At 34.3% G+C, this 22,851-nt stretch overlaps 1 long non-coding RNA gene across 6 annotated transcripts in view; it reads right to left on the minus strand.

Annotated features, from left to right (window-relative positions):
• The window catches only part of LOC141479888 (uncharacterized), a 30,806-nt gene extending 9,816 nt beyond the window's left edge, over nt 1–20,990 (minus strand). Inside the window, exons 1-3 of one of the 6 annotated variants that reach the window (XR_012464374.1) lie at nt 20,757–20,990; nt 19,424–19,736; nt 437–19,338 (exon numbers count right to left, since the gene is read on the minus strand). This is a non-coding gene — a long non-coding RNA (uncharacterized lncRNA). The other 5 variants (XR_012464375.1, XR_012464373.1, XR_012464376.1 and 2 more) reach the window with 5 other exon arrangements.
• Between the last annotated feature and the right edge of the window lie 1,861 nt (nt 20,991–22,851).

Below are 22,851 nucleotides of genomic sequence, written 5' to 3' on the forward strand. Positions count from 1 at the left end.
TTGAGGCATTGCATCTCCTTCAAAATTTTGGAAATTCTAGATTTGAAAAGGAAATATGCATCACTCAAAAATTTTCGCACTTCTTTGTGCGCTAAATTTATAATTACACCTGTCCTCACTCTACCTCGGAAAATTGCATTTACATTTTCCCATTTAACTCTACTGCTTCGTTTCAAACCTGATCCAATATACTTATCGTTTTTCATAACATTTATTATACATCTGATGCGTTTCAATTCCCCAACTTTACTAATAATTTTCTTTTTTTCTCCCACTGAAAATTTAATTTTTTTCATTGCCAACTCACATTTTCTAATATGCCTACCAATCAAATTCAACGAAGTTCGTGCAAAGAAACTTGAATAATTTTGTTTAATTGCTTCAAGCAATTTATCAATTTGCGATAAAGTTTTTGAAAACACCATTTTCAACTTACAAAAGAATTTTTTTTTCCTGCGACGAATACGAAAATGAATACTTGCTGAACGCTGCAGAAGGAAGCTTGAAGTACTACTCTGTAGAAGGACTGTAGGAAACTCGAACCTTGGTCAAATGTGGTGAAGCGATGAACGGAGATGATTCTCAAAGGAAAGCTTGACGAAAAATGTTTCTGTTGTACTGAGGGGTGGAGAGTGGTAGAGGGGGAAAGACGGGTCTGGACCTACTCCCAAGGGTATGCCCCCCCAGATCCACAACACTGACTGTGCCCTTGATTCGTTTTTTTATTCTCCGCCTATGAGTTGATCTTGAGTTGTGTGTAACATAATGAGGTGGAACCCCTTTTTTACTCTCCGCCCATGACTGGCATTGAGATGTGTGTGATGTCATGACCGTGAACCGCTTTTTACTGTACAGCTATGATTTGGCCTTGCATGGTCACATGACCTTGGAAATTTCCTAAGCGATTTCGAGCTACGAACACGTCATATGACCTTGAGAAAAATTTTGAACGATATTACGGATGTATTACCTTGAGTTTGAGTGATATTTAATGAAATGTCATAGATTTACCTTGAATTGGAGTGGTGGGGTTGTGCACATATAACATGTGTGTTGTGAATGTTTCTTCTTTGTCCATATTCTCATCATAATCGTGTGGTATTATATAAGAGATGTATACGTGTAGTGAATGTGGCAATAGTTTCACTCGGAGTGACAACTTGCGTCGTCATCAGCGAGAATCATGTATTCTTGCAAATAATGAAAGACCATCAATGTCGAAGAGGCCTAGGTTAAACGCTCCATTATCTCCAGAAATGCAAACCTGTTTGTGTTGCAATTTAAATATTGCAAGTGATCAGATGAATATTCATCGGAGGACTTTGCAACATAGAACAAATGCATGTATTCAATATGGGGACGGTGTTAAAATCATACGCACAGCATTCAAGTGTAGAATTGTGAGCTATAGAGTGGATAGTCAAAACCATCACATTGATTACCCAACATTTTTCAATGAATTGAAGCAAAAAGTTTTTAAACTACTCGAAGAAGTGTTAGTTATCCATAAAAGTGTGGAAGTCAATATGGAGGTGTTTGGACGTTACTATCTTCAAACTAAGGAGAATTTAGAAGTAAAATCATTCAATAGTCCCAATCAAGTTGTCGATCAATCGAATGATTTGAATGTGATTCATAACATTTTTATTGATGCTTTAACTGCTCAAGCAATGGAATTTCAACATCGAGATTCAGGTAAGTGATGTATTCACAAAATTGGTTATTAGATGTGAAGAGAAAATAAATTTTCAGGTTGGACTATCGAGGAAATTCTGTTTATGGAAGTAAATGTCAACAAGTATAGTCCCCTTGGAGGCTCTTCTTATATCAAGTTACCCAAATTCATTGAGTTGAAGAAAAGTGTTGTGAATGTTATTAATCAAGATCAATACTGTTTTGCATGGGCTGTAACTTCAGCTCTGTAACCTGCCAGTGTGAGAGTGTGTGAAATTTCATCTTATCCTCACTTCTCTACCGTGTTGAATGTAGCAGGTATGGATTTTCCACTAAAGTTGAAAGATATTCCTAAATTTGAGATTATGAATGATTGCTCTATCAATGTTTATGGTTTAGAAAAATGTTTCAAAAACGGTAAAGTTTCATATGATGTTGTAGGCCCTTTACATTATTCGAAACGTAGACTTAATAGTCATGTGAATCTGCTGAATATAATGGATGATTCTGGTAACAGTCATTATTGTTGGATTAAAGATTTATCGAGATTAGTATCATCTCAAATATCAGCACATGAACATAGAAAATATTTCTGTGATGGTTGTTTATTGTACTTTAGTAATGAGCGGGGTTTATTGCGACATCAATTGAATGATTGTAATCACATATCGACAACAACACCAACCCCAAAATTCAGAGTTGATAAATTCGGTGAATGCGTACCTGAGAATATTTTGAAATTTGAAAATATTGAGAAACAGTTGAGAGTTCCATTCACAGTGTATGCTGATTTTGAATCAATCCTTAAACCACTGCACACAAATGAGCCAAATCCTGCTAAGTCTTTCACAAATCGAACCTATCTTCATGAACCATACGCTTTCTCATATCTCATAAAGTGCTCTTTTGATGATTCAATTTCAAAATTCGTATTATATAGAGGGGCTGATGCATCTAAAGTTTTCATTTCAAAGTTGGAGGCTGACGTCACAAATATATATCACAAATATTTGAAAAATATCGTTCCAATGAACCCTTTGACTGTTGAGGAAGAAAATGATTTCAATAATGCCACTACATGTACTATATGTGGAAAGACATTCGAAGAGAATGACATTAAAATTTATGACGTCTGTCATCTGACAGGAAAAAAAAGAACCGGTGCTACACATTCCATATGTAGTGTTAATTTCAAATTGCCCAATTTCATTCCGATCATTTTCCATAATCTCAGTGGGTATGACTGTCACTTGTTCATAAAAGATTTATGCACCAATAAAAGTAAAGTTGACGTCATCGCTCAAACTAAAGAGAAATATATTTCTTTCACGAAACATTTATTTATGGAAAACAAATTAAATCGAAATGGGCAAATGAAAAAAGTATTTTTGAAATTAAGGTTCATTGATAGTTTCAAATTTATGAGTGCATCTCTTCAAGAGTTGGGCGATAATTTAGATGAGAAACATTTTGTGGAAATGAGAAAACATTTTCCAGAAAATGATAAATTTAAACTTATGAGACAGAAAGGTGTTTTTCCATACAGTTTCATTGATTCTTTAGATAAATTGAATTATTCATCTATACCATCAAAGGCGGACTTTTTTGACAAACTAAATGAAAGACATATTTCTGATACTGAATATGATAGAGTGAAGCAGGTATGGAAAACATTCAATTGTCATGATTTGGGTGAATATTCTGATATTTACTTAAAATCAGATGTTCTATTACTGTGTGATATTTTTGAAAATTTCAGAAACATGAGTTTGAGTACATATAAATTGGATCCTGCACATTATTTCACATCTCCAGGTCTTTTTTGGGACGCTATGTTGAAATATACAGGCATCCAGTTGTAATTATTAACTGACATAGACATGGTGCATTTTTTTCAAAATGGTATTCGTGGCGGTGTTAGTCAATGTTCGGAGAGACAGCACATTGCAAATAATCAATTCCTTCCAAATTATAATCCTAATGAAGCTTCATCATTTATCATGTATTTGGATGCAACAAATCTGTATGGTCATAGCATGTCTCAATCACTACCTTTTGGAGGGTTCACATGGTTGACCTCCGATGAAGTAAGTAAACTAGATATCGTCAGTATTCCAGATGATAATTCTCAAGGATACATTCTTGAAGTTGATATTCATTACCCCGTTGAAATGTACGATTTACATTCAGACTTACCATTTTTGGTTGAAAGTATCATACCGCCTGGGTCAAAGTCTAAAATAGCCAAACTTATACCTAATTTGAATGATAAAAATAAATATATCGTTCATTATGGAAATTTGAAACAGGCGCTTCGTAATGGTTTAAAACTGATTAGAACCCATAGAGTTCTCAGATTCGATCAGTCACAATGGTTGAAAAAATATATCGATTTAAATACTAAACTGAGAAATGAAGCCACCAATAAGTTTGAGAAGAATTACTTCAAATTAAATGTGAACTCTATTTATAGGAAAACTTTGGAAAATGTTTACAACAGGAGAGACATTCGAATTGTTACACATTGGGAATCTATACGGGGAGGAATGGGTGCCAACGCATTGATAGCTCGCCCTAATTTCAAAACATTATCCATAATTGCAGAAGACTTTGTAGTCATACATATGGATAAAGTTAAGGTTTGTTACAACAAACCATTGTATCTGGGGTTTAGTATATTGGATATGTCGAAAACTGTCATTTACGACTTTTTCTATGATGTTATTAAAAAACATTTCGGATCATGTTCTTCTCTTCTCTACACCGACTCAGACTCTTTGATTTTGAAAATAATGACAGATAATTTTTATGAATCTATCATTGAGAATATTGATAAATTTGACACTTCCAACTATGCGTTGGATAATAAGTTCCATGTGCCAGTTAAGAAGTCGGTAATTGGAAATATGAACGACGAACTTTCAAACGATCCTATAATTAGTTTTCATGGGACTGGAGCAAAAGCATATCACATCCAAAGTGTGTCAAATGAAATTAAAAGGGCTAAGGGTGTCAAAAAATCCGTTATTAAAAATCGGATTTCAATTGACGATTACATTAGGATTGTTGAAACAGGTGGAACAATATTGCGAAAGATGAATGTATTCAGAAGTGATTTACATGATATTTATACTTTGATGTGTAATAAAGTCGCTCTGTCGCATAACGATGATAAAAGATTCATAATTCCGAGTACTACCAAAACATCACCTTGGGGTCATTCCGATATTGAATTTTATCAAACAAGCTCCCAACAGAATCTGAGAATTCTTTTGGAAGTAATGAAAGATTCCAACAATACCATCGATGAAAACCTAGATCTTCTTATTGCATTATTGGAAGAGCAATCGAGTAATTGAATTTTACAAATCTAATTTTTGCTTTTAACATTTTGGAAAATTCATATTTGACGAAAAGAATCGTTCAAGTCGTTTGTGGTGTCACTATAAATTAGAATTAAAATTTCATTTTCATAAGTGATTGAGTCACAATTAGATTAGCGCGAGTATATGATTTAGAAAAAATATTCAATTATTATATTTTATTCCAAAACTGACAATTGCGCGTATTCGGCATTTTTGGGAAAAAAGGATGTTTAGTATCTAAGTTTTGTAACTTTGTGGGTAGAAAATAACGATATTCAAACAAAAATTTATGATTATATGTCTCTGAAGTCTAGACAATTTCATTATTTTATTGAAGGGAAGCGAGAAGATGTTTGGTTATTTGGAGAAAAAATATTTTATCATTATATGCTGTTGATGTCTAGACAATTTCATTCTTTTATTGAAGGGATGCAAAAGGTTGTTTGGTTTATTTTTGGAGAGAAAATATTTTATGATTATATGGTGCAGTATTCTACTCAATCTTATTATTTTATTGTAGGGATGCCAAAGGATGACTGGTTTATTTGAAGAAAAAATTCGGTTAGGAAACCCTGACCGTAAAATCCATTAGCACGTTCAGAAGTGCATTGGCATATTTGAGGTAGAAACCGTCGAAATATCCATTAGAACATTCGGGAAGTTTTATAGGGTGATAAAGACGGAATTCTAACAATTTTGTGATTATACGACCCTGCACTCTGGACAAATGTAAAATCTCAAATTAGTTTCTACCAACAATAAACTCTTACTACTCTTTTCTTCCATTTTTAATTTTGTATCGTTGGGACAAATCATAAGACTCAAATTCAACGCCTACCAGAAAGGGCTGACCTTTCCAAACACCAGAACAGAATCAGAAGGGACAACACATCATTCTGTTGTAGTATCTCTCACCCATCGAACTAACTTGCAGTGACAGTCAAGTCAAGTGATAGTTGACTCAAGCAACCCAATATTCATCAACGATTCTTAGCAGTTGAAGTTATCTCAATGTAATACAATGTAATATATTATTCATTTCGAATTGAAAGGGTTATATTTTCAGGAGTGTTTAGTTTTTTGAATTCCTAATTTTGTATTCAATTCAGTGTTCATATAAAATTATCTGTTCCAAAAGTTTTTTTTGTGTAAATCAACTGATTTTCATGAAAGTAGATGTTATCGAAAGAGAGTATTCATTTATAGGTAATATAATATTCTGAACAAAAATTTGATTGTTTCTGAAAGGAAGTTGAGATGTGACGATGTTATATGGAAATCTTTTCTGAAATTGATTCCTTCATTTCAGTTTCTACAATTTTTTTTGTATAATTCAGTGTTCATATGAAATTATCTGTTCAGTTTTTTTTTTCAAATAATTCATTGTTTTTTATGAAACTAGTTGTTTTTATGTAAACGTAATACAACCTTGAAAAGTGTGAAACAAGTTTGAAGGTTTCTGAAAGGACATTGAGATTTTGATGATGTTATATGGAATTCTTTTTTGAATTTGATTCCTTCCTTTCAGTTCAATAAAGCAGCCAGGTGAAGCAACTCCATCAACGCCTTCAAATCTCAGCAACTGAAAATTCATCTCGATGTAAGTACAACCTAATATATTATTCATATCAAACTGAAAAGTTTATATTTTAAGATGAAATTAATTTTGGTGAAGAACAGTTTTTTGTTTTTCTATAAAGTATTTTTTTGTGTGATTCAGTGTTCATATGAATGTAATTGATTTGAATGTAATTTTTGTTTCAGATAATTCAATGTTTTTTTGAAAGTAGTTGTTTTAGAAAGGGTACATTGTGATTAAAAGTTACTTCTTCGTATAGAGTTACTTCTTTTGAAATTGCTTTTTCTGAAAGATTTCCACTGTTTTGTATCAGGATGATGAAAAGGAAAAATTAAAACTGTTTTTGTTAGCTAATTAAAATTAATCATATTATATTGTCTATAATTTTTTATGATTTCAGAACCATGTCTCTGTTGTAAGAAGCGTTATTAAAACCATCAAGCTCTGTAAACCGAACAGAAATGTGTGAAATGGAGCGCAGCGATATAATTGTCCACCAAAACGTGGTCATTCAGGAAGGCGGGGAGATACCAAAACCGGTGATGACTTCCATTCAGCAGATGCACAATGCTAAATCTTTTTTAAACGGATTCAATCCAAACCATGTGGAGTTGAATGACGATCCCTTAAACTTTAATAATGTGATGGCGACTCACACCCAGAATCTTGATGAGTCAATTCCGAACTTATCACAAACTGTTGTGAGTAATATATTAGAGATGGAGGAAACGTATTCGAAGAATATGGGATCTCCACATAATTCAATCAATCAGAACAGTTCGGATGATGACCTTGAGAGACATAAAAGAAAAAAAAAGGGAGAGTGAAGAAAAGATAATGAAGAAGGCGAAGAAGTCTAAAAAGTCTAGCTCGAAGTCGCCATCTAGAAGAAGGAACAAGATGGAACATGAAAAAAGGGATATAGACAAGTCGATAAAAGTGAGAGAGATGGAAGTCATAACAGGACCTTCTACATCACTCCAACAGGTAATTATCATTACTCAAACGCGACAAGATATTAGTTCATCATATCCTTTCATTCCACAGGTTCCTGAATACGAGGATGTTAGCCGGAAAAGGACACCGCCCCCAACGATTGACCTCGAAAAATCAGACGATTGGTTTTCATTTATGAGATCCAGGAAAGAGAAATTTTTAGAGATGTATCACGTTTACAATGGATTCGAAACGGAATATAGAGCTAAGAGGGAAAAACTTGTTGAATTGGAAGAGCAAGTTTCTCTCCTCAAAGTGGAATGTGAACAAATGAGAGCAGCTCAACGAGAGAGATCTGCTCACATGAAAAAACTTTCTCCCAAAATTTGGCAATTGGAAATCTTCAGCAAGGAGATACATGAAAATTCCATCTTACATCTCTTGTGAAAATTTTTTATCTTTACCTCTACATTTGCAATTCATGTATCATAATATTTTCTATATTATTTTCATATCTGTATTATTTTATTCTCATTCAGAGCAATCATGTAGGCCCTTAGTTTTATTCATTCTTCTTTTATTCTGAATAAAGATATCATTATTATCACATGAAAAAAATGCGTTTCAAGTTCGAGAAATCTTCCCCAACAAATCTTTTGTAAATATTTTTTTGTATGTTGCTAATGAAGTTATGTGTGAATGTCGCTTTCTAGTCATATTTAAAAGTGTATAATTGATTATTTATATATGGAAAAATGAATAATGAACGTATCAATTATTCATTTATTTTCAAAAAAAAAAACAAAATAAAGTTATGTAATGCATTTTCTATTTATATGTGAAAAATATATTTATATTTGAGAAAATAAATAAGGAAAGTAACGATTAGTCTTTTTCATTTCAAAAAACAAATAATATTTATGTATGTTACTTTCTAGTCATAACTAAAAGTGCAAATCTGATTATTTGAAAAAATAGTGAAAATAACAATTAGAAAGTTATTTTCAATCTCTGAAAAAAATAAAATGATTGAAGCATTGATTATTAAATGTCGTCAGATTCACACTGCTAATAATAGACCACTTGTTCCCTCATCATGAAACAAGTAATACCGGTTGTACAAGAAGCCAATTCAACGAGTGAAATTGAAAAAAAACAATTTCATTTATATATCTTTATTTTTCATCAAGAACAATAATACTGCAATTACATTAATGAACTTTCATCAATCCAAGAGTTATGATCTCCAGAAAATCCCAACCAGTTCACAAATAGGCGACGTCCTTTCTTTTTCAAAACTCGTTCAACCAAATATGTATTGGGATCTTTCGCTTTATTTAACTCCATTTTATAAAAGCAACCTTTGATTGGATATCCATTCACATCTTCTAGCTCATAAGTTATAGGCTCTGTACTATTAATTTTCACAACTTTAAAAAGTTCAGTGGTAAAGTTTGCAGTATAACCTTTGGCGAATACGTTTTTAAATTTACTAATTCGTACCATATCTCCAATTTTGAATTGACTTTTTTCACGTTTACCACATGCCTTATCAGATTTTGTATAAACGAACAATTTTGTAGATGGTTTTACCTCTGCAGGCTTCATGCCAATGGTGCGATGTACTTTGTTGTTATATTGATTGGTAATTTTAGGAAGAACTTTCAACCACTTGTAATGACCTTGAAGTGAAAATTGTTTATAAAGCCAAGTTTTTAAAGTTCTGATAACTCGTTCGGCAATTGAAGCTTTTTTGTGCTGAATGTTGAGTAATGATTGATATGGTGTTTCCTCATTAACGATGAAAATTTTGAATTATGGAACTCACTACCGTGATCAGATTGTAAGTTTCTCGGCACATGCTTTGCATCTTCCAACACACTTGCCATAGCTGCAGTAACTGAATCAGCAGATTTATTTTTCAACGGTTTTGACCATACATATTTTGAATAACAATTGATTACTATGAGTATGTATCTATTACCGTCATTTTCTTTAGCATATGATTGCATTTCCATCAAATCCATCTGCCACAAGTCCGAAAATCCTTTTATTATTGTCTTTCGACGGGGAAAATTTCGACGCGCTGGCTTATGTATATCTTTCACAATCTCCCATTTTGCATCACTCATATTACTCAAGATTAGTATGTTGAAGATTCACTTCTCTACTGTTCAAGTGCAGGTTTAATTACTGACTGATCAAATTCATCAACTCGCTCAGTAAAAGTATCATTCAATTCAGTTATAATAATCAATTAGTGATGAGTCAGTTTCACAAACTGATTCTGTGTTTATGACTTTGTGATCAATAGACTAATCCTTCTTCACGTAATTCCTCAATTATGGCCAATATTTCATTATCGTGGCCGGTATGACCAGCCATTCGTGAACTCCAAAGTAATCGAAGGCGATCAATCAATTCTTCGAGTTTATTCCAATATACATAATCTATATGCTTATTTCTGATATATTTTTTTGGGTGGGCAGTTTGATCATGCCAGCACCTTCTCTACTAGAGTTTGGCAGAGGGTTTCCATTGGATAATAGTGGTAGAATTATTTCACGATATTTCTTCCAATTATTCGATAGTAGACCCTGTTTTCTTTCATTATATTCATATGCCGCCTTTGTTAATTTGAGTATATCACCATAAGTGCTCATATCGGAAGAGGGAATATTTCCCGATGGTACTTTCATGAATATCAATTTATATAATTTTGGTGTGCCCTGATATGTGGCAATAGTTTTACCATTTTTCTTGAACACAATTTTTTCATCGATAAATTCCACATCAGCTACACCCATTTGTAAATTTCCGTATCAGTGTTCATGTGTACTCCAAAGACTGTATCGTATGAGGGATTTCCTGATAGTAACTTTTGTATATGCATTTGTACTTCATCACCATTATCAAGTGTATTTGGTGATTCTGAATTTGAAGTTGACAATTGAGAAGATTGATGAGCCTTCGAAAAAGCACCTTCAAATTTTGGTTTCAACTCACTTTTATTTATAGTTTTAGCGGTGAATGGTGTTACACTATCTGTTTTCTGTATAACTCCATTCATTTGAGATAATCCTCCAGTATTGGCAGATATTGCTTTCAATGGTGTTATTATTGGCTCGTAGATTCTCTGGAGTGATGATTGATCACCTTGGCGACTACTCTTGATATAATTGAATTTCTTTCGAACGGCATCCGTTGCTTCAATTAATATTTATTTTAAACATATTTCGTCATCATTTTTCCCCTCCATATTGTTTTCACTTCGAAAATGTGTACAATGAAGTGTTGTCTACACTATCTAACACTTGAATGAATCATTTATTTCAAGAACGTCAAGGATATATGAAAGCGTCAAATCCTTTTCGATAACGTCCATCTAGCACTTCTCGATTCTTATCAATTACTAAAAATCCATATTTATCTTCCCAACATCTCGCACACATATCTTGAAATTGCTTGAATGTAACATCTGGTGACACATGGTCGGAAAAAATATGATTGAGATTCATATCATCTTGTTTGAACAGCATAATAAAATTTGCATTATCTCGAATCAATTGTTTTGGAACTCGTGAATATGTTTGGGCTAGATAGAAACAATCCACATTTTTATCTGACGGTTCTACTATTTCACCTGCGTTATTGGCGAAGGTGTAAAATCCCAATCCTTTAATTGGAGTTAGCACTTCACGTAAATACTCATATTTAGGTTGATAAAGAGATTTTGAATACAGATAAACATTTGCAAATCGTAATCCTAGAGGATGAGTCCGCAGAGAAATCATAATATTTGTTTTGCCACAATTAGAAGGTCCAATAACACAACACAACAAAGTTTTTGTTTCGGAGTTGAAATTAGATGATTTTAATGTATTTCCACGTGTTAAAACCGAAAGTGACCATAAAAATTATATATTAGCTCTTGTTTTCAAGATATATTATCATTATATTATATATATATATATATATATATATATATATATATATATATATATATATATGTATATATATATATATATATATATTGAGTTTTCAACAAATGAAATATTTCATCACCAACACCAATGGCTTTTGCAGTACCTATGGTTTGGCGTGAGCCTACCAATCATACAGACGACTGTTATTTCTGCTTAACTCCTCCCATTAAGCAAGGTTTATCTATGAAGAAAAGAGGAACGATTAAATACCCTAATCTCCCATCTGCTCTTCGGCCTGTACCACACTCAGACAATTTGCCAGTCCCTTCTCCACCCCAAAACTATGAAATTGTAGAGGAAGGTGATGAAGACTGTTTAGAAGGAGCACCCCATCCTTCTACATCCTATGACCCTGATTTTGAGGTAAGCGATAGGTCTAGTGACCTGCACAGAATTAGTCAAGCAGAGTTGAGTGACCTTATAAGAGATCTTCGCTTGTCTAAGGAAAAGGCTGAGCTGTTAGGGTCAAGACTACAACAGTGGAATCTTCTAAAACATGATGTGAAAATATCTCAGTACAGACAGCGTCAAAAAGATTTGCTTCCTTTTTTTGAGAAAAAAGAAAACCTGGTAGTTTGTTCTGATGTTAATGGTTTGATGGACTGCTTGAATTTGGATCACACTCCATCTGAATGGAGAATGTTTATAGACTCTTCAAAACTAAGCTTAAAAGCTGTACTTCTGCATAATGGAAATCAGCTACCCTCTATTCCTATAGATCATGCAGTTCACATGAAGGAAACGTATATAATTATGAAAACACTTCTCCAACCAATCAAATATGAACAACACAAGTGGCACATCTGTGGTGATCTGAAAGTCATTGCTATACTCCTAGGAATGCAATTAGGGTTCACCAAGTACTGTTGTTTTTTGTGTCTGTGGGACAGTCGGGATAGAAAATCTCACTATAAAAAAATGAACTGGCCTACACGAGACCTAAACCCTAATGAGAAAAATGTAGTTTACGAGCCTCTTGTAGATCCTAAGGATGTTCTCCTTCCCCCATTACATATTAAGTTGGGACTAATGAAAAACTTTGTGAAGGCCATGGACCAGGAAGGACAAGCTTTTAAGTACTTGAGAGCAAAGATTCCCAGGTTGAGTGATGCTAAAGTCAAAGAAGGCATCTTTATTGAGCCTCAAATCCGTGAAATCGTAAATGATCCTGCTTTTGACATGATTTTAACAGGAAATGAAAAAAGAGCCTGGGAAGCCTTTAAGGGGGTTGTACATAGGTTTTTAGGTAACAAAAGAGATGATAACTTCACAGCATTGGTTAAAGAGCTTCTTCAAGCTTACCACCAACTTGGATGCAACATGTCCTTAAAAATTCATTTTCTTCACTCTCATCTTAATTTCTTCCCACAAAACTGTGGAGCTGTGAGTGACGAACATGGAGAAAGATTCCATCAAGACATTGCCTTAATGGAACAGAGATATCAGGGCCGTTGGAATGAAGTAATGCTTGCAGACTACTGCTGGTCTGTGTGAAGGGATGCTCCAGAAGTGTTTTATAAATGACAAGCTAAACGACAGCGATCTTACAATGAATCGGATGGACTTAATTGAAATTTGGTGGTACAAACTTCTTTTATTTGTCAAAACACTAAGAATAATGTTTTTTTTTATTAATTTTGTACTTAAAATATTCTAAAAGAAACATAACAACATTGTTTTATGTACTTTCACTTTTCACGTATAGTATAACTACTCTTTAAGATTAAGTACTGTGTATCTCAAAAACCAGAGCTAATAAAAATTTTTCATTGTTATTTTCGTTTTTATCACCCCAAAATTAGTAGAAATTGACTAATTTAGTGTAGGAAACATTCAAAAAATATTTTTTTGTTGTGTTGTGTAATCAGTCCGCGAATGGATAGTGGAAGTAAAGATCCATGACGCTGTTTGACACCACTTCCCGATCCACAACCCACTTTTTCATCGAAATTATCGATGGAAAATTGTTGCTTTTGCTGTAGTATGCGCATTGTATGACAGTTGGAGACTATATAAGCAGGATTCCATGTCGATTTCTTCATTTAAATGGCGGTTATGAACCGATGCAGATCTACTAAATTGCATTCGAATAAAGTTGGTAGAGGATTGGTAAATTCACTCATTAATAATCTACCATTCGAATTACACTTACCTGGCTATCAGTATTGCGGTCCCGACACCAAATTGCAGAAAAGATTGGTGAGAGGTGATCCAGGTGTCAATCAACTGGATGTTGCATGCAAAAAACACGATATTGCATATTCACATAATCCCAACAATCTTGTAGCTAGACACATAGCGGATCAGGAACTTGCTGAAAGTTCTTGGAATCGATTCAAGGCAGGATTGGTAAACAAGGGAGTGGTATCTACTTGAAACCTTACCGTAAAGGATTAGGACTATATCTGAAACCTCAAAATCCAAAAAACTCATAGATTTGCTACCTCAAAGAGCTCTCTCCAACATCGACCTCATCTATCACGCTAAGAAAATGATGATTCCATATTTTCGGGGGGTATATATGCGTGATGATTTACCAAAATCAGGACCACGCCGATATGAATCTGCTATAGTAAATCTGGATAGTCGACATGGCCGAGGAACACATTGGGTAGCATACAGAAAAAGCGGCACTTCTGTGAAATATTTTGATAGTTTTGGTGATTTACCCCCTCCCAAAGAGTTGATTTACTATTTCTATAAGGGATCAAATTCTATCAATACTGTTACTTATAACTATGAGCGTAAACAACAATTCAACACAGTATGGTGTGGTCATTTGTGTTTGAAGTTTCTCCAGAACAAATCATGGAAATAACACCAGCACAGGACAGAAAGAGTATCAAGAGGATGATATTCCAGAGCACGCACTTTACGAAAAATGAGTAAAGAACAACTCGCTGATATGCCGAAAGAGGTGATGATTGGGTGTGCGTCACATGAAATTGCATCTGTATGGGATAAGTTACCACAAAACCTACAAAATGATATTGATGTGATGAGGTATCAGTACTGCCAAGACCATTACAATGATTCCAGCGGCGGCAGCAGCTGTATTTCTGATGTGAATGATGGTCCACCTACAAGAAAAATTTTCTGTTGTTATTGTAAAGTGAATGATGTGAATGTAGTCACACATAGTGATATGGATAGAGCGCCGAAAAAGCAACGATTACTCCACAATTTCTGCTGCCAGCAATAAAAAGACTTGAATCATTGAAAATTCATCAGTCATGTCACGTACGTTTTCATTGTCGGGATACTCTAGCGAGTTGAGCGCCAACTTCTACCCTCCCATCGAATTGGATGCCACCAGTAATTATGGTCTGGGATTACATGGTTTCTACTCTTACAACTCCATATTTAATGTAGATGCTAAGAATAATGTTATCGGCTATTCGCAGACAATAAACTCACCACCCACTATTATAAAAATTCCACCTGGAGCTTATGAAATTGATGAAATCAATAAGGTGATTCAAAGATTCATCAAATCCAAAGAAGTGAAACTAGAAAATGGGGATGAAGAAAATATCAACAAAGTATTTCTCCTACATGCAAACAACAACACTCTGAAATGCGAAATACGCTCCAAATATTTCATCAATCTCAAACATGAAAACACCATTGCTGAACTTCTGGGGTTTGATAATAATGTGTTCGGTTGTGGTGAAACACACTAATCAACATTGCCTGTGAATATCAATAAGGTAAGAATAATTCGTGTGGATTGTAATGTTACAGCTGGAGCATATTCAAATGGTGATGAAATCCATAGCATCTTTGAATTTGATATTGATGTAGAGCCCGGTTACAAACTCACCAAAGAGCCACAAAATATTATATATATGCCAATCCAACCTGGGGGTCGTCAGTATCTCGACAATATCACTCTACGCATATTGGATGATAATGGTAAGCTGATCAATTTCAATGGTGAAAAAATAATAGTTAAATTGGAATTGATAAAGCTATAACGATCATCATTTCTCATATGTTGATTCACAACATTGACGACCGTCATAAGTATATCACAAAAATGAGTGGAGGAAGCATCGATAAGTTTGGTCGCAGAAGTAAGGCTGTTTCAAATACTGTTTTGCGAGGACCACCTGGAGCCGGTTTCAAATTGACTTCCGATGGAAACTTCGATATGGAAAATAAACATTTGAAAAATATAGCACAACCTGAAGAGAGTGCGGATTGTGTTAATCGTGATTATGTTGGTTTTTACATCTCAAAGATTAGAGGAGAAATAGATTCTGATATTGATAAAATTAATTTGAGATTAGATAGAGTAGAAACACATTCCTCATCTGTTAGAAAAGATCTCATTGCGCTTGGACTGAAGTTAGTAGAAACTGTGAGAAATTGTGAGCATATGGAAAAGGATATCAAATCGATGCAATCTGATTTGAAAAAACAACCCTCGATAAGTATCCAAACAATTGACCAAAAACGATGGTGAGCGATGATCATCTGTGAAAAAATCAATATAAAGGAAACTGATAAAATAGTAACTCAGTATTTATTACTTCCCAGCGTTGAGCAGATGATAATATTTGATGGAGATATAAACTCTACAATTATTGTAAAAAAATGGGATTGTGCTTTAATAGCCATCGATTGCAGCAGCGGCAGCTGATGAATCAACGTAATGCATTTGGTGGAGAGTATAGTCATGTGCATTTAAAGGAGGAGAAATCTAAAAGTCGATTCATTCCACATATGTTAGCCAAACGGTCAAGATATAGAATAAGTGCTAGTAGCGTGAACTTTCTCAAATCCATTGGTTTGAAGGTGCGATATAAAAAATAGTAATAACATGGCTACCATCACCACAAGTGATAAATTGGAGGTATTCGAAGAGCCAATGTTCGACCATTCCCTCATTAGCCATCATGAGCATACATATAAGCCGTATGGTTCACCATATTACAAAAATTCAGATGAAATAAGAATTCCAATCAATTTTCAAGATCTTATACTGGATATAGCAGACAGTTACATTTATATCGAGGGGAAGTCCACACCATCTGATACCACGAAGCAGTGCTACCTATCCAATAATGCCCTCGCTTTTCTCTTCCTTGAAATTCGCCATGAAATGGGGGGTGAACAAGTGGTCGTTGTTCGAAAACCTGGTATAACTACAACAATGAAAACGATGATATCATTCGCACAAACACAAGCAAATTCACTACTACCGATAGGATGGGGTCTTGATGTGAATAAACAAGATATATTGGATTCCGTCAGCAATGTATTCAGCGGCAAATTACCCTTGAAGTATCTCATGGGTTTTGCTGAAGATTACAATAAAGGGATATTGAATGTGAAGCAGGAGCTCATTTTGATTATAGCACGCTCATTCAAAAATTCATTCATTGGAGAAGTTGATGCAGATTTAGAAATCAATAAAATATAATGGAGAATCAGACACATTGTGCCGGAAGATCGCCAAAAATTGAAACTACTGAATCGCATCAATAAAAATTCTAATAATGCTAAAGTGAAGGTGGCTTATCGTATGTGGGACCTTTATGAATTACCCACACTTCGTGATACATCCTCAGATATATGGGCTGTGAAGACAGCAACAGTCTCGAAAGACCACGATATATCATTATCGGCTTTCAAAATACTAATCAATCCAAAAATATATCAAAAGATGTAACTAAATTCTCACATGTGAATATTAATAATATTCGACTATCTCTGAACTCTGAAGTACTTCCATATGAGCGTTGGAATCTGGATTTCGATAAGAAGTTAGACTCATCAGCCTACTATGCATATGAAAACTTCCAACGCAGCTACTACGATAAAATTATGAGTGAGCCAATGATGGATATTGGCAGCTTTCGCAACAATCCACTATTCATCATCGACTGCTCCCATCAACCCGATGCTATAAAGTCATCCACTGTCGACATCAAAATAGAATTTGAAACACGCAAGGTGAAGTTTCCAGCAAACACCAAAGTATATGCACTCATCTTCCACGATGCTGTTTTATCATATAATGCTCTTAACGGCTCTGTTCAGACTGGATTATAATAAGATTGACATGTAATTCATCATGAAATATTCGATAAATAATAAAACAATCAATAATTATTTTTTGTCTTTTATTCACTAGATATAGGCAAATATGCAACATTATTTTATTCATACCATATACAACAGATTTCAATTAATTACATCACCATCAGTTAATGATTCTTCCAGTTGTGGGTTAGGACTTCGCGGTTCCAATTGATATTTCTCTATAATATTCTGCGGCAGGTATGTGCATATATCGTAAAGAAAATGTTTCAAGTCTGCTTCAATTATTAGCTTACAGAAGTCATCCAAATTCCTGCTTCCATACGAATATTTATGACACAATGCCACACCAAGTTCATACTTTTCACTAAGCTCCAAAAGTTTTCGCACCTCCTCAGCATCATAACATACACTTAAATCATAATTTGATGAATGTAGAGCGTCAAAACTCAGATCAGCCATTTCCCAAGCCATTTTTCTTATGGCAGAATCCAAATCCACAGCTTCCGGTCACTCTTGTGCTGAATATTGCATCCACATATTTGCAGAATGAACAGCTCTGAAAAAACACAAATCACATTCATTAGTTTGGGAGATATATTGTGAATGGAAAAAAAAACACTCACTTGAAATTTGACCATGATTGAAGCGAGAGAGTTGATACATATTTCATATAAATAAACCATATTTTCACTATTTACAAAGAGAATAAAGACACAATCAACACCATCAATCTAAAATATCAAATTTTACCAATGAGCGGGTCTTGGCACCAGGATAATCCTGAGAACTTTGACCCATATATGTAAAAATGAATTTAGATTTGGTTGAATTCACTTCACGAATAATGTCCTCTGTGAATTGCTCTGTGACACGTTTTGGTAGCCACTATTTGAAAGAAGTATTACTTTCCTCATCCAATAAAACTACTTGGATGGATTTACCATATCGTGTAGAAAGCATAGTCATTTTTTCAATTTTATAACCCTTATCGACAATCAATGATGTTATGGATCTCTGCTCTAAAACTTCATTTTGTTGATTAATTGCAAAATTAATCTTTCCAATGTCAAATTTCAAATTATCCATTTCAAAAAAAAATAGTGAAAATTACAGTTTAAGAATATAAAAAATATGTTCACCTCTATGACGATGTCAACACTCACTACTTGGATTGCTAGTTACTTCTCGTTATCACCTTGAAACTCAACAAATACTAATCACCTATTCGAACACTTGAGATTATATGAACTGAATGTGAAAGTATGAAACTCCATACTTATAGAAAAATTATCAGGAGGGAAGGGGTTCAAGGTTACATCTTCTTTATATTTGAGCTCATGTATCAAGGGCAAAGCCGGTTGTCTAACCACACTTTGTGTTTAAGGTCATATGACGTGTTTCGAGGTCAATATCGATCAGAATTTTTTCCCAAGGTCATATGACGTGTTCGTAGCTCGAAATCGCTTAGGAAATTTCCAAGGTCATGTGACCATGCAAGGCCAAATCATAGCTGTACAGTAAAAAGGGGTTCACGGTCATGACATCACACACATCTCAATGCCAGTCATGGGCGGAGAGTAAAAAAGGGGTTTCACCTCATTATGTTACACACAACTCAAGGTCAACTCATAGGCGGAGAATAAAAAAACGAATCAAGGTCACAGTCAGTGTTGTGGATCTGGGGGGGCATACCCTTGGGGGGAGGTCCAGACCCATCTTTCCCCCTCTACTGAGGGTATATAACTATCTGGAAAACGAAGAAGAAAAATTAATTTCAAATCACACATTTTACCACTTTCAAAGAAAAACAAATGAAAAACAACAAAACTAACCTCAATTTTCTACAATTTCGAAAAAGTTTGCAGGATTGGCTTTCCCCGTATTGATCAGTCCTCTGAACACGATGGCGTACTTTTCTTGTTCGAAATGATTTATGATTCCCTCGTAGGTCTTTGTAACTCTCTGCGGTAGAAACGTTATATGCTTCTCCAACTCGAGCAGTACTGTCCTTCCAAATTTCGTCTGCACGATTCGGGCTGAGAAAATTTGCTGCGGTTCTCCTAGCGGAAGATTTTGTAATTTCTCCACAGGTTTCTTATTCTCTGTGTCTACAAGAGAAATTCCGTTAATTTTGTTTAGATCCATCTACAACAAAAAATTGAACGAATTGAAATTTTTTGATTGTACGCACAGAATTTTGAGCAAAAATTTTAAAAACTTTTTACGGAAAACGAAATATTTCGGTTTTGAAATGAAAAACGAACTTTTCTGTTTACACAGATACACGCAATTTTGAGCAAAAATTTTGAAAGCTTTTCACGGAAAACGAGATATTTCGTATTTTTAGAATTGAGAAAAAATTAAATTTTTTATTTGCACAAACACATGCACTTTTGAGTGAAAATTTCAAAACATTTTTCGGAAAACGAGGTATTCTGTATTTCAAACTTCAAAACACATAATCTAAAAAAAATTTTTTGAATACTTTTTGAAATAATCACACCTTGGAAAACGAAGTCTTTCCGTTTTGAAATGTAAAATGAAATTTTTCGATTACACCAACACTGTAGTACACACAATTTTAAACAAAAATTTTGAAAACATTTCACGAAAAACGAAATATTTTGGTTTTGCAATGAAAAATGGATTTTTTTTTGATTACACACACAATTTTGAGCAAAAATTTTCGAAACATTTTACGGAAAACGAGATATTTCGAATTGAGAAAAGATGAAATTTTTCGTTTTGCAAAAGCATACACAATTTTCACCCAAAGTTTTGAATAATTTTTGAAATAATCACAAGTACGTACAAACACCTTGGAAAACGAAATATTTCGGTTTTGTAATGAAAAATGAAATTTTTCGATTGAATCAACACTGTAGTACACACTTTTGTACAAAAATGTTGATAGCTTTTTACGGAAAACGAGATATTTTGCATTTAGAATTGAAAGAAAATGAAATTTTTTATTTGCACAAACACATGCAATTTTGAGTAAAAATTTCAAAACATTTTTCGGAAAACGAGGTATTTTGTATTTCAAACTTCAAAACACATAATCTGAAAAAATTTTTTTGAATACTTTTTGAAATAATCACAAGTACAAACACCTCGGAAAACGAAATCTTTCCGTTTTGAAATGAAAAGTGAAATTTTTCGTACACTGTAGTACACACAATTTTGAACAAAAATTTTGAAGACATTTCACGACTTATGTTTTCCAAAAACCGAAAAGTCTTAAAAAATGATTTTTTATTCAATACATAAAAATTATTAAAAACGATGTTTAACAGTACATGTATAAAATCAGACTGAATGCGAAAGGTCGTTTCCCGAGGCGATGCTCTCTGGCCGGCTATGCTGATAAGAAGCTTTCCTAGGAATTGTAGCTGAGTGTCAGCAAGTTCTTTATCGGTTCCATCCACATACTTTTTATTAGCAACATCATAATCAGTGGTGGGGCTCTTCACAGTACACAATTTCACATCACCACAATGAATAAGGTATAATGCAACAATATCCTCCAGAGGGCGTTGGCAATTTTCGCTTTCTGTTACTGTCGCTACGTCCAAACTTATCGATAACCATTTTGAAAATAATATTTTATAGGGAACGTAGTGTATATAGAATTATTTTTGCCTCTTTGAGTTCATTTAAAATGGCAAGTATTTCCTGCATCTCGAGAGGCTAGCAATAATTTGAGCCGTTCGCATAGCTCGTTGGAATCGTCCCAATGACTGTATTCAATGGGTTCCGTATCGAATGTCATTGCAAGAAGTGACGTTTTGGGTAGATATGATGTCATCGCAGTAGTAGTAGTAAGAGGTGTTTTAGGTACCAGTACCAGTTTTATGACGATTTCCTGCTGTAGGAAACAACGGTTTGATTATGTTGGTGTACTTGTATCTCTGAGTGCCTTTTAGATACCCAGGCGAATACTTGTGAGCGCTCGATAAATCCAAAATCTTTTTGTATACATTCAAATTCTGAGTATTATATTTTTCAGGCATGTCGAGAAATAACAGTTCATATATACCAGGTGTTCCTTTCCAGTGATACCCAGCCAATTTTATGTATCCGCTACGCTTGTCAAAATCGATTTCCTTTTGGCCTAGGAACCATTTTGAAGATACTCATCATATTTGGGACCGTATACTTTGTCGATTTCCTTGTCATTTCCCCAATATTTTTTAATGTACGGTTATGATCGATATATTTTTCAAAAACTTGTTCATTAATGCCTGATGCAACGTTGTCGTCTTGTTCGTCTTCTGCATACTCACTGAAGACGTTTTCATCATCATCCTCATCTGTACCTGCGAGATGTACGAGGGATTGGAATGGAGTCGTTTCAGACTCTTTCACTGTCTCTTGTTTGAGTTCGGTTTTTGCCTCAGTTTTCAATCGGGTAGTTTTCAATCAGTAGCTGACTGTATTGCTGTTTTATTCGCTATTTTCCTCAATGGAATAGACAGAGGTTTGAAAAATCTTTGCATTCGAATAACAACTTTTTTGTTCAGCGGTCTCATGATGGTGAATGATACTACATCACACACTGTGTATACTTATATATTTGTCGAATCCTTGACGATAACGTCCACCATTTTTATCGAAATCTTTCATTATTACAACGGTTCCATATCGATGTTGCCGACATTCGGCACACATTCTCTTGAATTCATCGAAAGACATGTCGAGAAAGACGTGTTCATCGAATACATGTTTCAAATTCATTTCATCCTGTTTGTAAAGTACAATCATGTTGCAATTGTCTCTTATCAATTGTTTGGGGATTTTTGAATATGTCTTACAAAGATAGGCGGCATCAATGATCTTATGCCTACATACAGAATAATATTCGCGAATTTTCTGTTGACCATCGCATGCTACATCATCGAAAATGAATATGGAATTTGATTTGGCTTCGTGAGGGCTTATGATATCCTCATTTTCCCTGAACGGATAATATCCCAACCCCTTGACTCTACTGAAAATTTCTTGAACCACTACGTATATACGTAGATATTTTCAAATATCGTTTGTCTTTCCACAACCACTCGGCTACAACGACACACCGACTCATACGATATACGAATTTGCTGTTGATTTTGATCTGGGGTATGCAATTGACGAAACACCTGATCATTCCATTTTAATACCTATTGCACATAGAAACGAAATAAACAATATCACGCTGCGAGTGCTCGACCAACATTCTAGGCTCATTGATTTCCGAAACGAAGATATAATAATTCGT

Source organism: Leptinotarsa decemlineata, unplaced genomic scaffold (assembly GCF_025532065.1).
Source record: "Leptinotarsa decemlineata unplaced genomic scaffold, Ldec_3_MD MMD2_P_RNA_scaffold_9, whole genome shotgun sequence".
Taxonomy (NCBI): domain Eukaryota; kingdom Metazoa; phylum Arthropoda; class Insecta; order Coleoptera; family Chrysomelidae; genus Leptinotarsa; species Leptinotarsa decemlineata.